Source organism: Empidonax traillii, unplaced genomic scaffold, assembly GCF_003031625.1.
Source record: "Empidonax traillii isolate 1590-97213 ecotype Southwest subspecies unplaced genomic scaffold, ASM303162v1 scaffold1040:size203228, whole genome shotgun sequence".
Taxonomy (NCBI): Eukaryota; Metazoa; Chordata; class Aves; order Passeriformes; family Tyrannidae; genus Empidonax; species Empidonax traillii.
The window spans coordinates 37,762-51,002 of NW_020956233.1; the positions used below are offsets into that span (position 1 = coordinate 37,762).

The following is a 13,241-nucleotide window of genomic DNA, read 5'->3' on the forward strand; positions in this document are numbered from 1 at the left end:
CCAGGCACAATTCTTGTGTGAACCGAAGTTTGAAACTTAAAGCTCAAAAAACTTACAGTCATGATGATTTTGTTCATAGATATGAAGCAACACCGTGAAATCTATTGATATGAGGGAATCATCTGCTAAAACCTTACCAAGCCCAAGGCATAACAGTTCTTCTAGAGAAGAGGAGACTGGTTGTGTTCAATAGAAGAAGCTTTGAATGGATGCAAACATTCCCCCAGAGGTCAGCTGAGAACAGCCCATGATCGGATGTGTTACTGACTTACATCCAGGGTGGCTTCAGTTTGAGCAGGTATAGGAAACTGCTCTCATGAATCACAACAAGCTACTCAGATAAGACTATTTTAAAACATTGTTTTGTTTTAACTGACTATCTGAGTTAATGTTAGAATTAGCTTGGGGTAGGATAGAACCTGGGTCGAGGTCCAGTACAATAGCCACTTCATTTTGCTTGAGAATCTACGACTATCACTCCAGTGTTTGGCAAGTCAGAATTAAATTAGCAAAAAGTACTGAAAGTTTATTATGTAAGTTCCCCCAACGCCATGATTCTCACTTCAATCAATGCTACTAATTAAGTCAATTTAAACCTGAGCAACAAGGCTGAATGCAGATGTAGTGGTGTTGCACAGGATGTTGGGAATGTCAGAGGTAACTCAAGAAAGAAGCTTCTTTCCATCATAAGACTGGGATCCTGCAGCACACCAATTTGTGTGAATGTGCCAAAGGAAATCTTATTTCTATTAATCTATCCTTTTCTATGACTTCCTAACTCAAGCTATGTACTTTAATGTCGAGCTGCAGGCTGTTGTTTAGCTGCTAAGGGGTTTCTTTTTCATGTGGAGGGAACAGTTCATCCAGCCTTCCTTTACAATCACACAGTTGTTGTCTGGTCTGAAACGTTCATGGTGAGCAAGGAGAAATGGGCACCTCCTGGAATGAGTTCACCCCATCCAAAGGCATATCCCAAAACAAGCTTGATAAAACTGTCCCTGGATGAAATTAATGCAGTAGAAATTGAGACAACCACCTCAGACTGTCAGGCTGACTGCTGGACAGCAGTTTAGTGAAATGAACTGTGTCCTGAAGGCTTGTACTCTGGGATCTGGGTGATGTACCACCTCTCTTATTCTAGTTACAAAGCAGCAAACAGGGGAATGGAAAAATAAACCAAAAACTAGTTGGCTACACTTAGTAAGAATCTTTTCCTCTGGAGTGAATTTTACTGTCTTCCTGAAGATTGGGTTTGGTTCAGCTGCCAATTCCTGTCGCCTCTTGCTGGGTTCATGCTGGTATCTTGCTCATTCTCAAAATCTGCACATGTAGATTCAGAAATAAGCTCCTTAACATTGATTCTTCACCTTTTCAGTCTGTCAGAAGTGAGTTGTGAAGTGATTTTGATTTCTTTTCAAGCTCAGTCCCAGTTCACGGCCATCTACAAGTACATGGGAAATTTAACAATAAGAAGGGAATTTAGGCGTATTATCTTGGGTTTTGGCACATGTAGGCACATTTCTAAAACGTGAGCTCCTGATTTTCAGATTGATCTGTACTAACCCTTAGGAGCTATTTCTGCACCTCATCTGACAGGGTCATGTGCTTTCAGTGCTGATGAACCTCCCCCTTCAACCCATTTTCTTGTGTCAGCAGGTAGACGTTATCAAGTAAAAATATTAAGTTCCATTTCCTTGTTATTTCCTTCTTTATTATTTTGGGACAGGAATTATTTCCACAAACTTTACACATCTGTTATAGCATTACTTTAGCCTGGTCAGATAGATTAAAACGTCCTCAAGGCATATCCAGAGATCATTTAATTTGCTGTGTTTTAAGATGAACTGATCAACTTTCAAGGAATATCCCTCTCTCCACTGTCTGTCAGTCAGTGTGTGCTAACACAGTCTAGACACCTTGAATAGTATTTCTGCCTCAATTCACATCCATTATAGGTGTCTACAGAAAGGTTTATGTATGACCCAGGGACTCAGTACAACTGCTCTCAGATTTCAGTACCTTTAGGGATGCACCAGAACATCTGAAACACCTGCCTGGCTCTGGCAGATGTAACAGGGATCCTCCCTCCAGGAGGCCTCCAAAGTCCCCACTCAGCTGTACTTGCCTGAAAGGCTCTGGCACAAGATCACAATAACACAACCCTGAAGAGCAGTCAGTCTGGAGGCATTTTGTACCATCCCAGCTCTATTTTACTGACAGCTGAATCACAGCTCATACAGCCGGCCACTAGGTTGCAGCTGAAGCTAAAATCACAAAAAAATTCCATTTGCTAGAGCAACCTGTGCAGATTCTCACTGCCAGCAAGCTATGGCCATGCACTTATAATTCAGTAAGTAATGATAAATAATGCACTGACAGGCACCATTACTTTACTTATTCATTGATGTAAAATTCATGTAAACATGTGCAAGTAGCACAATATTCTGTGCCAACCATTATTAGAAGGCATTAGCTTTGTTTTGTAGAGTAACCAAGATGGAATAAAGTAAATTATCAATTCAGTAAAGATGAGAGGTAAACAGAGATCCCATTTATAATCTATACCTTGAAGTCTTATAAAGAAGGATGGCTCCAAATGTCTTCAAATATACCTTTATTTCAGGTCATTATCTTCAATAAAGATGGGGATGGCTCTTACAAGATTACTCTGATATTTGGCTAGAACTGAGCTAGCTCTTTCAAAGTATTTTTTAAAAAGCTGTTCACTTTTAGAAATGGTTTGAATAATTGAGTTTAAATACAGTAGTTATCTTTTTTTTTTAATCTTACTGTAGTCACTAGAGCTAGTGTAAATATATAAAAGAAAAAGTGACTCCTTTAAGCAGGTAATTTCTAACAGATAAGCAAAAAGGCAATTGTAAGGAAACTGATGATGTTACAGGCAGTAGTTTGCAGCACCCACCTAATTTGAATGGTATTGAGTTTTTATAGACATTGCAAAAGAGATGAGATGAGAGTCAGGAGAAAATATGAAGAGGAAAGAAGGCAGGGCAGAACTTTATTTGTTGAGGCTTCAGACATCAGGTGCTTAGAACCAGGATACAACTTAACACAATAGATGGATTAGAATATTTGCAGCTTTTTTTCAGGAAGTGTCTGTGAGACTTAGAAACAGCTTGATGTGATGGAGAGAAATCCATCTGGGTGAATATCATGCCCAAATGATAAGCCTGATTGATGAGTATCATGCTGTTATTTTTCAGAATGGCTGAACAGGAGAGAAGAATGCAAGTTGAGGGAAGAGGTGGAGATTAGGAATGTTGTTTTAGCAATATCGAGTTTGAACTGAGACATAAGTCAGGCTAAAGATATATTGACATCTTGGTTGGGCATGGGAAATGGATTATGGCTCATTTATAGAAGACTTTCATTTTTCTTTGCTTTGCATGAATGGAATCTCTCCCCCCTCCTCCCCCCAAAATGTCATAATCTTCCTACAATTCCAAAGTTGTCTTTTTCAGGCTTGGGAAAAAAAAAATTATCATGACCAGGGGAAGACACATGGCTTGAATGTGAAATGTCAAGAATGGTTCTAGAGGATTTACTTGCATTTTTGGATACTTAGTTACTTTGAAAATGAGGTCCCCCAAAACTACCAGCCTCCTTTAAGAAGGCAGACTATGATGGTCTTGCATTGGGTTATTTTTTTTGTAGAGGTAGTAATAGATAATAGATAGGAATTTTTCACTCATACATTTTTCCTGTGTTGGTTCTTCTGTGGCAGCTTTCATGGGAAATATCCCCAAACCCTTCCGGGAAATAGGAGACAAACGTATGCACTAAAGGTTGAAGTGGGAAGAAAAATCTTCACTTCCATTTTTTGGGTTTAGATTTGTCCTTCACTTCCATACACATGAACAGAGCAAAAGAGAAGACAGTTCTCAGTCAGTGATGATTTTATAGAATTTTAGGGGTCAAGACCATCAGCTGTAACCCTTTTATTTAAATGCCTTCTTTCAGGGATTGCAAGAAAAATCTTCCCCCCAGCCTGCTCAGAAAGCTGCCATCTGCTGCAAGACCTGGAACCACAGTCGTAAGTTCCAGCATCCACTAAAAATGATGAAGATCAGAGAATAAGAAAAATGTGCTTCTGGCTAAGGCTGTTATATAAAAGGAAAGAATATGAAGAGATCTCTACAGTCAGCAAAGGAAAAAACAAGGTAAAGACTAACTTAGAATATTTTATTCGTTTACCCCTATCACCTCCTGTAAATTCTGACAAAATACAGTGCCCATCTTTCCTCTATATCTAATCAAGGAAGAGACAGACTCTATTTTTCATGTAATGTAATAGAACACACTGTAACTACCAGAAAATAAAAGAAGATACCATAATGGCTATGCTTTTAAGAGCACACATTTTTGTTGTTGTCAGACACTGGTAGTATGGGAGCAAATTGAACGGAGCTGAAGGTAATACATAATTCTGAAGAATCACCCAGCAGGCAGCACAAAGGGACACTGGCTGTGGGAAATATTGAAAAATCGTGGCTGCATTAGCTTCATAGCTCCAACCCCCTCTAATTAGACATAAAGTTTTAATCAATATACTTCTTAAGATTAATCTCTAGACCTTTTCTTCTGGGCTTTCCTAAATGTAATATTAAACAGCGAAATATATTTGGCATTTCCATATAATTTGATATCAGCATTACCATTTGTGTAAGCAATTGAACAGCTTGCATATATGAAATATGGCCAACTTCTCCATGAAAATAATGGGTGTAGGGATTAAAACATAGAAAACATGGCCTACATGGACTATCCTGATATTTCATTTCATGTAAAGGAAGCAGGAATTTCTCCATTAGATAATATGCACCTAATTTTTTGAATAGCTGATCACTCAGAAACCTGACTGAAGGCACTGCAAATGGTTGTCGCTTAGCAGTCAATCACTTGAAATCAGACAAGATTATTTGGAAATGTAGGACAAATCTGGAAATTTCTCCTGGTGGATGAATGAATCTCTAAGACAAAAGAGAAACAAATTATTATAAAAAATTGTATTTTAATCAACCTATTCCTGGAATAGAGAGGGTTAAAGTAACCAGAGTCTTGTTACCAGATATTATTTGCTGCATTATATAGAAACAAATGTCTTTCCAGTTAGGACCAAGTAATCAAGAAATCAAAAATGACAATGCTTTGGTCTCAAAGAGTGTGTCTATGTCCTCCAACAGACCAGCACAGAGGTCTTCATCTCTTGTCCTGTTTCCATACCTTCAGATCAGCCCACAGTCTCCCCTTGCAAGCATGAACAGCAAGATATAAGCACAAGGTGGGATTCATCTGACCAGTACAAAGGTGGGATTCAACTTGAGCTGAAGACAGATACATCTAACAGTTTACATTTAGGGCATATGAGATAGTGGCAATAGAACATCTAAGACATTAACACAGAGCTAAAAGATACCACATCCCATGTATAGGAAACCTGTGCCCATTGTGATAAGCAGCTGCAGTCCAGACACATTATTTTAGGGCCTACCAGATGGCATTGGACACATATTTAGACAACTGAATTAGATTTGTGTTTGACTGATGCTTTGCGTGGCCCAGCCCATGTCTCCTGTCACATTGTAGCCCCAAACACCTTTGCCCTAGGCTCACTGTCCCTTACAGAGCTTTTGACCTTAGTTCATTTTAGGGTATTTTTTTTTTCCACTCAGAAAACTTCCTTAGCTTTATCAGATGGCTCTTCCCACTGGTATGTGAAATACCAACTTGCAGAGAACTCAGCACAGCAGGTAAAGGAGGGAGGACAGATCCTGCACTTAATGGTTCATCTTTCTACATAGCCATGTCAGCACTTTGTGGAAGTGAGGTTTCAGTTTTTGCTTAAAATATGGATCCAGTAACGCTGCCAACTTGCATTTATCTCTGTCATTGAGCTTGTTGGCCACAGCAGGCGAGGACACAATTCAGCAGCTACTTCTCTTCACTGGTGTTCAAAGCACAGATCCCTTTACTTTAACACAGGATGCTGTTTATTCCAGCAAATGGCAACAAAGCCAGACTCAGTGGTTGGACTCAATGATCTTATAGGTCTTTTCAAACCCAAATGATTCTACAATGAAAGCCATAGTAGCAAAATTTGAGGAGAGACATTTCACGGAGTAGAGCTGTCCTATGAATTTGCTTCTCACTTATGCAATTTCCTACCACACTGTAAAGAATTAACATCCACTGAGAGGGATAATTAATGCCCTGTAGAAAGTCCCTTTAAAGGACTTATATCAAATATTCTCCTGGCTATGCATTACCAAGGAAGAGGAATTACTAAGGTCTACAAAAAAGATCAGAGGAAAAAGGTCTCTGTTAAGAGAGGACTAGAGGATCTTGGTCTACTCAGGGTAATAAAACAAACTGAGAAAAGAGAGGGATGAGAATCCATTGGGGCAAAAAATAAACCTGGGGAGTGAGAAGAAATACTTAACATAAAGGCCCTGATAGTCACCAAAAGCAGTTTTAAAATAAGCTGTGGAAAATGTAAGGAACAAAGACACAAGGAGCTTTTCTTTTAGGCAGTGCTTTGTTGTGGTGGCACAGGTGCATTTCAGCTCGGGCTTCATTCCCTTAGGGCTGGCAGAAGTCTTCACTTGGCCACATGTTTTTTAGAGTTCCAGTGTTACAGACTGCATGTGGTCTCTGTATGTCAAGACATAAACTGTGCATAAAGTTTTCGAGGTCATGCTGCTTCTGTCATCACAGAGGCCAGTACTGATGGACAGCTTTGCATGTGGTGTGTTCTTATGCAAACCACATAGCCTTGCTTAGGAAGGGTGAGAGGAACTCACTGGGGAAGGGAAAAGAGGGGATGGAGACAGGACATGGAACTCATCTCACTTAACAAAGTGCACTGCTACAAGAGTTACTTGTAGTTTGTGCCCAGAGAAGAAAAACAGGCATTTAAGGTCGGATTCACCTGACCAGTTTCAAGCACTAATACTGGGATGAGAAACTACAAACTAGACAACTGCACAGTGTCAGTGAAATATTCTTTGGGAAGTTTTGATGGAAGTTAGATACAACATGTTTCTTTATGGGAGAGGGAGTGGGAAGTTGTAAGATTTTACTTTATTATTATTAGACACATGTATGTAGATATGAAAGCCTAGCTGAGATTTAGGCAAGAGGATATATATCTAATGAAGCAAGCAGTTTTGGAGAACATTTCTGGAGGAGCCAGGGCAGCTAGTAAATTTTGGCTTCACTGAGAAATAGTTAGGTTTTTTATATAAATATGGGCTCGTTTCAAGGTTGGTGGGTACAAGTAATTATATTTTATGGAGATAACAGATTAAACTTTCAACACCCATATCCAGTCAGCTGCAATGTAAGAGCTAATAATAACTGTCCTTGGGAAGATTCAAAGTAACATTCAGAAAAATCAGAAAAGGCCAGCACTGACATTCCTGAAATAGTCAAGAAAAAATAATTGCTGTAAATAAACAAACAAAAAGAAAGAATATCTTTGTGTTCCAGAAAGAGACAAAGCATAAGTCCAATTAAAGAAAAAAAAATCCTTTGTAGGTCACCTCAGGAAGGAAGAGCTAACAGTCACTAGTAAAATAAAAAATGCAATAACAAGGAAAAAAAAGTTTGGGAGGAAAAAACTTTGAAAGGAAAACAGTATGAACTACAAATAAGAGCTGCCAAGTCAGGAAAAAAAGCAATAATTGCTTTGCATGAGCTTCAATGCTTTAATATCCAAAAGAGGGGAGTAATGATGGCAGAAATTGATAAGAGAAGACAGATCACTTGAATATGTTTGAAGATGAAAATCTGAAGTGATAGAAAACTTTCTGGCATAGCACTTAGACAAAAAAATAAACGACATTGACAATACACTGCTGAAGATGGCACTGAGAGGCAAGGAGCTTGGCAAGAAAGCACAAACTCTTTTGACTGATTACTTCTTTCTTTTTCCTAAATAAACATCCTTAAATTTGGTCAGAAACTAGTTCTGGCTGGTGTCTGTGACAGTTCAGGTACTTTACACTCTCAAATTCATGGATTTTTCACCTTGGGATAAAAATATAAGTTGAAGAACTTTATTCAGCATCACAGATCAAGGAGAATCTCTCACTTGAAGAAAAACTCTTCTAGAATCATAGAATTGTTTGTGTTGGAAGGGACATTAAAGCTCATCTGGTGTTCCTAGAAGGGACACCTTCCATTAGACCAGGTTGCTGAGGGCCCCATCCAATCTGGTCTTGAACACTTCCAGGGATGTGGCAGCCATATATTCTCTGGGCAACCTGTGCCAATGTCTCACCACATTCTGAATAAATAATTTCTTTCTAATATCTAATCTAAATCTCTCCACTTTCAGTTTAATGTCATTACCTCTTGTCCTATCACTATCTACCTGTGTAAAAAGTTGGTCTCTTTCTTTTTTACACGCTCACTTTAAGAACTTGAAGGTTGCAATGAGCTCTCTCAGAGCTTCTCTTCTCCAGGCTGAATAACCCCAAATCTCTCAGCCTGTCTTCTTACAAGAGATGGTTCACCCCCCTCATCATCTTTGTGTCCTCATCTGCACTTTAAAAGAATTAATCATCTAATGTCCTTTAGGATAAAAGGCATTTCAGCCTAAAAACATCTAATCCTTTCTCCATTATTATAAAGGGAATCTGGACAGCTCTGTTACATATAAAAATCATCAACTGCCAACTACATTTGCCTTAGTATCACACAAGAGGACTGACCACAAGATTGCACAGATTACTTTGTCTGAGTGCAAGAAACCTCATGTTCTGCCCCACCATGCTGAAAGGCAAATTAAAAAATACCATCTCCTTAGCATTCCAAGATGCCTAGGCTTCCAGCATGGAAGGCAGAGAAGTACTTTTCTGTTGGCTCACATGTTACATCTGGGGCAGCACAGCATATAAAGAAGAGGATACTTTATTGCCTTGAGGCGCCTATGAATTTAAGCAGCACTGCTGTTTGTATCCAGCAGCACCTCAGGATGTGAGATTAGCACGTCACTCTATGCTGACACCTTGTTTGCTTTTTGTATTAACACCTAGACATATTTCAGGGCTCTAACATGGTGGTCTACCTGTAATTAAGATTAAGGTACATTCTTTGCTGACAATTCCCTGATGAATTAACTTCTCTCTGCATTCAGCCCCAGATTTGGATTTTGCTTCATTCCTCGGTTGGGACAGAATCCTTGTTATGATTTATTGCAATCCTTATTGTGATTAATAGAGCTCTACATTGTTCATCTCCTGGGCAATGAAAGCAGGATGCCTATTCAGCCCGGGGAGGAGCACGTGGTCTCACTGTCACATCAGCAGCCTCCATGAAGGCTTCCACTTAATGTATTTTTGAAACCCTGTTTCTCACTGACAGGGATGAGCTGACTAGTTTTGTGCTCTAGCTCTCTATTTTTGAAGTCGTATGAACTGTACCTTACCTGTCGATTTTCTGATGCATCTTCAGTGTATCAAGCCTATCCTTTAAACATTAACATTTTGTATACTTCAATATTAAAGCTGCATAACATTAAAAAAATATGAAAACTGCTTGATAAAATGTTAGTTAAAAGCTGCTACTTATTAGGAAATAAAGAGGATAAGAAAATGTGGGAAGTAAGAAGGTCAGAAAATAAGTAATGAGTTGGGGCTTTTCCCATGCTGAACAGAAAGCCAGCTTGTGTGAGATACACTTGTTTACTATTTTTAGAATACCATTGTCTGCAGTTACTTACTTTATACAGATTAAAATAATTTAATACAAAACTCACCTGATAATTGTACAGAATCAGGTGATTGTATTCTAGATGATACATTAATAAGAGAAGGTTTTTGTGCTGAGTTGCCATTCCCTGGCACTGAACTTGTGATTAGGCTCAGTCTCCTACCTCCAGATATCCTGAAAGCTTCAGAAAGTAGTCTCTGAACACAGGTAAACTAGTTAATATTTTTTCCCAGTACACTGACCACCTGATTGGGTGAACATGAAATTGTGAACGTAAACTACCAACTAATTATCCCTCTAAATACTGATTTTATAAATGTCATATGACTAATAATTAATGCCTACTAATACTGCAATATATCCTATTTAAACACAGGTGATGCCCATTTATGTTTATAATGAACATTTCTTGACTTCCTTTATTTCTAGCTCATGTCTGGAAGTCATTATGCACAGCCTAAAAAGCTGCACTAATCTTCTTGAAGCTGCAGTGGATACAAATAATTAATATTTGCTTATGCAAAGGCTGGCTGTGATGGAACCACCCTGTAAGGGGTAGCTGACACCAGCAATTGTCAGTTCCTGAGGCACATCTCTCGAATGGGTATGAACAGTAAATGAGACGATTGGCATCACTCATTCCTTTGTCCTCAAGAGCTATTTCCTACGCTGTGCTGAAAAACGGCTCTTAATTGACTTGAGTGAGGCATGGACTGAAAAGACTGAGAGGTTTTCTTTGCACTGGCATGGATTTAGGACTGCTCTAAAGATCACTTGTCATTTCTCAGCTAGAATGGGTAGTGGAGAGCTTGAGGGTCGGTGACCTCTTTGACCATACTTGGATCCACAAAAGAAGGACTGATTTCACACTGAAATCTGCCTTTCAGAGTGGGTATCAGTGTAATGATGGGACCCTGGGACCCTGTAGCAGGGCAGTAGGATGGCTATGGAGCTGTGGTGGCATGGGCACTGCACCCCTGCTTCTAATGCCATCAGTGTGTCTTTCAACAGTTATTCAGTGAGCCTGTCAGGAGGAAAAAACCTAATTACAGAGCAGTCCTTTGAACGGGGCTGTGGTTCACATTTCTTTATGTGATTCCTTTTTATCTGCACTGCTGGCATCTTTAGAATGCAATATCTAAGTTTAAAAGGTTTTAGTTTAAGGAGTATTGTGTTCCTGTTTACTTTCCTCCTTCATCACTTCAGCTTTTCATGTTCTTTTTATAGTTTTGGTAAACACTATCCTAGTATCATATCCAAAAATGAATGCCAAAGTGTAATGAAAAGGAGTTTTATTTTAAGACTTTAGTGGAAGCAGAAGGGACTTGCAAAAGTCCCTGAGAGCATCACAGGATCAGGATTTCTGTGTCTTTTGAGAGACAGGATCAAATACTCAGAGCATCATAGAGACCTCAAGAAATGGAAGGAACAAAGGGAAAGCCAAGGGAAAGAAATGAAGGTCAACGTACTGAAGAAGGATGAAAGACGAATGAAAAAAGCTTACTCTCAGACTCTCAAAGATTGGTGGATGCCTAGAATCCCTTAAAATTAATATGTCTCCTGGTATTTCACTGGGCATTTAGGTAACTACTGATGCTAAATACTTTAGACACTTACTGTGAATATTCAGGCATGACTATCCAGGGTAAATGATGGGATGCACAATAGTCACCTCCATCAGAGACACAGTGGAAATCTTCAAGGTTCAAACAGGAAAAAATTCATAAACAGGCCTGGCAATGGAAACACTGCTCCTGGGGGTGCTCTGTAGAAACAGCTGGCAGACACAGAGGCAGTTCTTGAAAACTATGTCTCAAGTTGTTTCACTCAAGAACACTTCGGGTGTGGCACTGAAAGTTTGCAAGAGTCATTCTGGTAAGTTTTGGGCGTTTGGTGAAATAGGGATGTGCACTGCTGGGGGTGAGGCTGATTGTTTTGATTGCATCTGTTTGCTCGTTAGTGCTAAAGAGAAGGGATTATTTTACTTACTATTGAATGGGGGTCAGGAGAAATCCAAGATTTGGCAGGTCACTTGTACAAGCCTGAAGTGAACACCAGCCCTTGCTCACCCCAGAAACACAAATTTCCTGAAGGTATGGGCGTGCAATAAATTTTCTAGCCAATGCATCAATGGCTATAAAAGGGTGTGAAGCTTCAAACTCAGAACACCCTGAAGAACAACACCCTCTCTTTTCTTCGGAACACAGCCCAGGCCTTTTGCCAAAGGTGTTGGTGCAGGTCTTCATGATCTTTGCAGAATTGCAGAAAAGTTCTCAGATCAACAAAAGCTCTCAGATGATCCTATTCTGAAGGTGAAAAACAGAAATCTTTTCCTTCCAAACATCCAATTTTGAGTGCTTGGTTTGGTCATGCTGTCCAAAGTATAATAGATAATACATTTTAATTGGACAAATCCTCACCCGAAGAGTTCAATGATAGAAATAAATCTTTTTCTGGCTCTACTGTGTTTGACATAGGCTCAATTCTAATCTCATTTGCAGAAGTCTGACCACGACTGGCTGGATTGAAATCGACTGCCTTTTCTAGTGTGAAAATAGGATCAGGCCCCATAGCTACAATTATGAATAAAAATGGTTGTATAAAATAAGGGTTTAGGTTGAAAGGAATTCGACTGACAGACTGACACACGATGACCCTTTTCTGTGAGGGGAAAAGAAAGACACTTTTGCAATACAGATAAGAAATAAATGTTTAACAAACTTCTTTGCTTGGTTTGTGGCTGTAACCAGCCTTAAGCTCAGAAGACAGCTGGGAAGAGGGAATTAGATGCCTCTGCAGACCTCTTTATTTTAATTACTTTCATGCCACACTGAGAAATTATGGCCAAAACAATAAATCGAATTAAAATACTTACACTAATAGATCTGTGCAAACAGAAGTATAGTTATAGTTGTTTTTATTCACAAACAGAATTTATTGGGTTTTTTCCTTTCACTTTTTTTTTCATTGTTTTTCTTTTAACTCTGATTAGGTGCCTTGGAGGCATGGGATCATCTGGCTTCTGAAAGTGAAGAGAAGGAAATAAAAAGCTTTTGCACTTTGCACTGTTTTCATTACAATGGTGTGCTCACAGCTCTTTGCCCCGTATGCTCTCTTCTGAACACAGCTCCACCATCATGAAATACTGTCATGCTGTGCTTTTTCCCTTCTCCTCCTCCTCTTCCCTTTTCTCCTCCCCCTCCCATTTACCCACTGCCACTGATTCCATTGTCTTCCATCTCATCTGTCAATACAACCTGGCCACTAGTGGTGACTCCACTGTCCTTCCATTTCATGCCACCAGTGTTTTGACATTTCTTACCTCCCAGATCTCTTTTCAACAACTATCTAAGGAAATTACACTGAACTTTTTTTACCAGCACAAGACTGGATTGCACATAAAGTTATTTTTTCCGATAAAAGGTTTCTTTTAAAGATAAATATCCAAAGTTAAAAGAACGAATGCCCCGAAACTCAGTGATTTTACTCTTACGGGTGTCCCATGG

General features: G+C 39.3%; 2 long non-coding RNA genes across 2 annotated transcripts; both read left to right on the forward strand.

Annotated features, from left to right (window-relative positions):
* The first annotated feature begins 2,849 nt into the window (after window positions 1–2,849).
* Window positions 2,850–5,323, forward strand: LOC114068326. Its single transcript, XR_003573565.1, has 3 exons — window positions 2,850–3,045; window positions 3,982–4,181; window positions 5,090–5,323. It is a non-coding gene; the product is annotated as an uncharacterized LOC114068326 (long non-coding RNA).
* Window positions 5,324–5,685: 362 nt separating this feature from the next.
* Window positions 5,686–12,800, forward strand: LOC114068327. Its single transcript, XR_003573566.1, has 2 exons — window positions 5,686–5,771; window positions 12,728–12,800. It is a non-coding gene; the product is annotated as an uncharacterized LOC114068327 (long non-coding RNA).
* The last annotated feature ends 441 nt before the right edge of the window (window positions 12,801–13,241 follow it).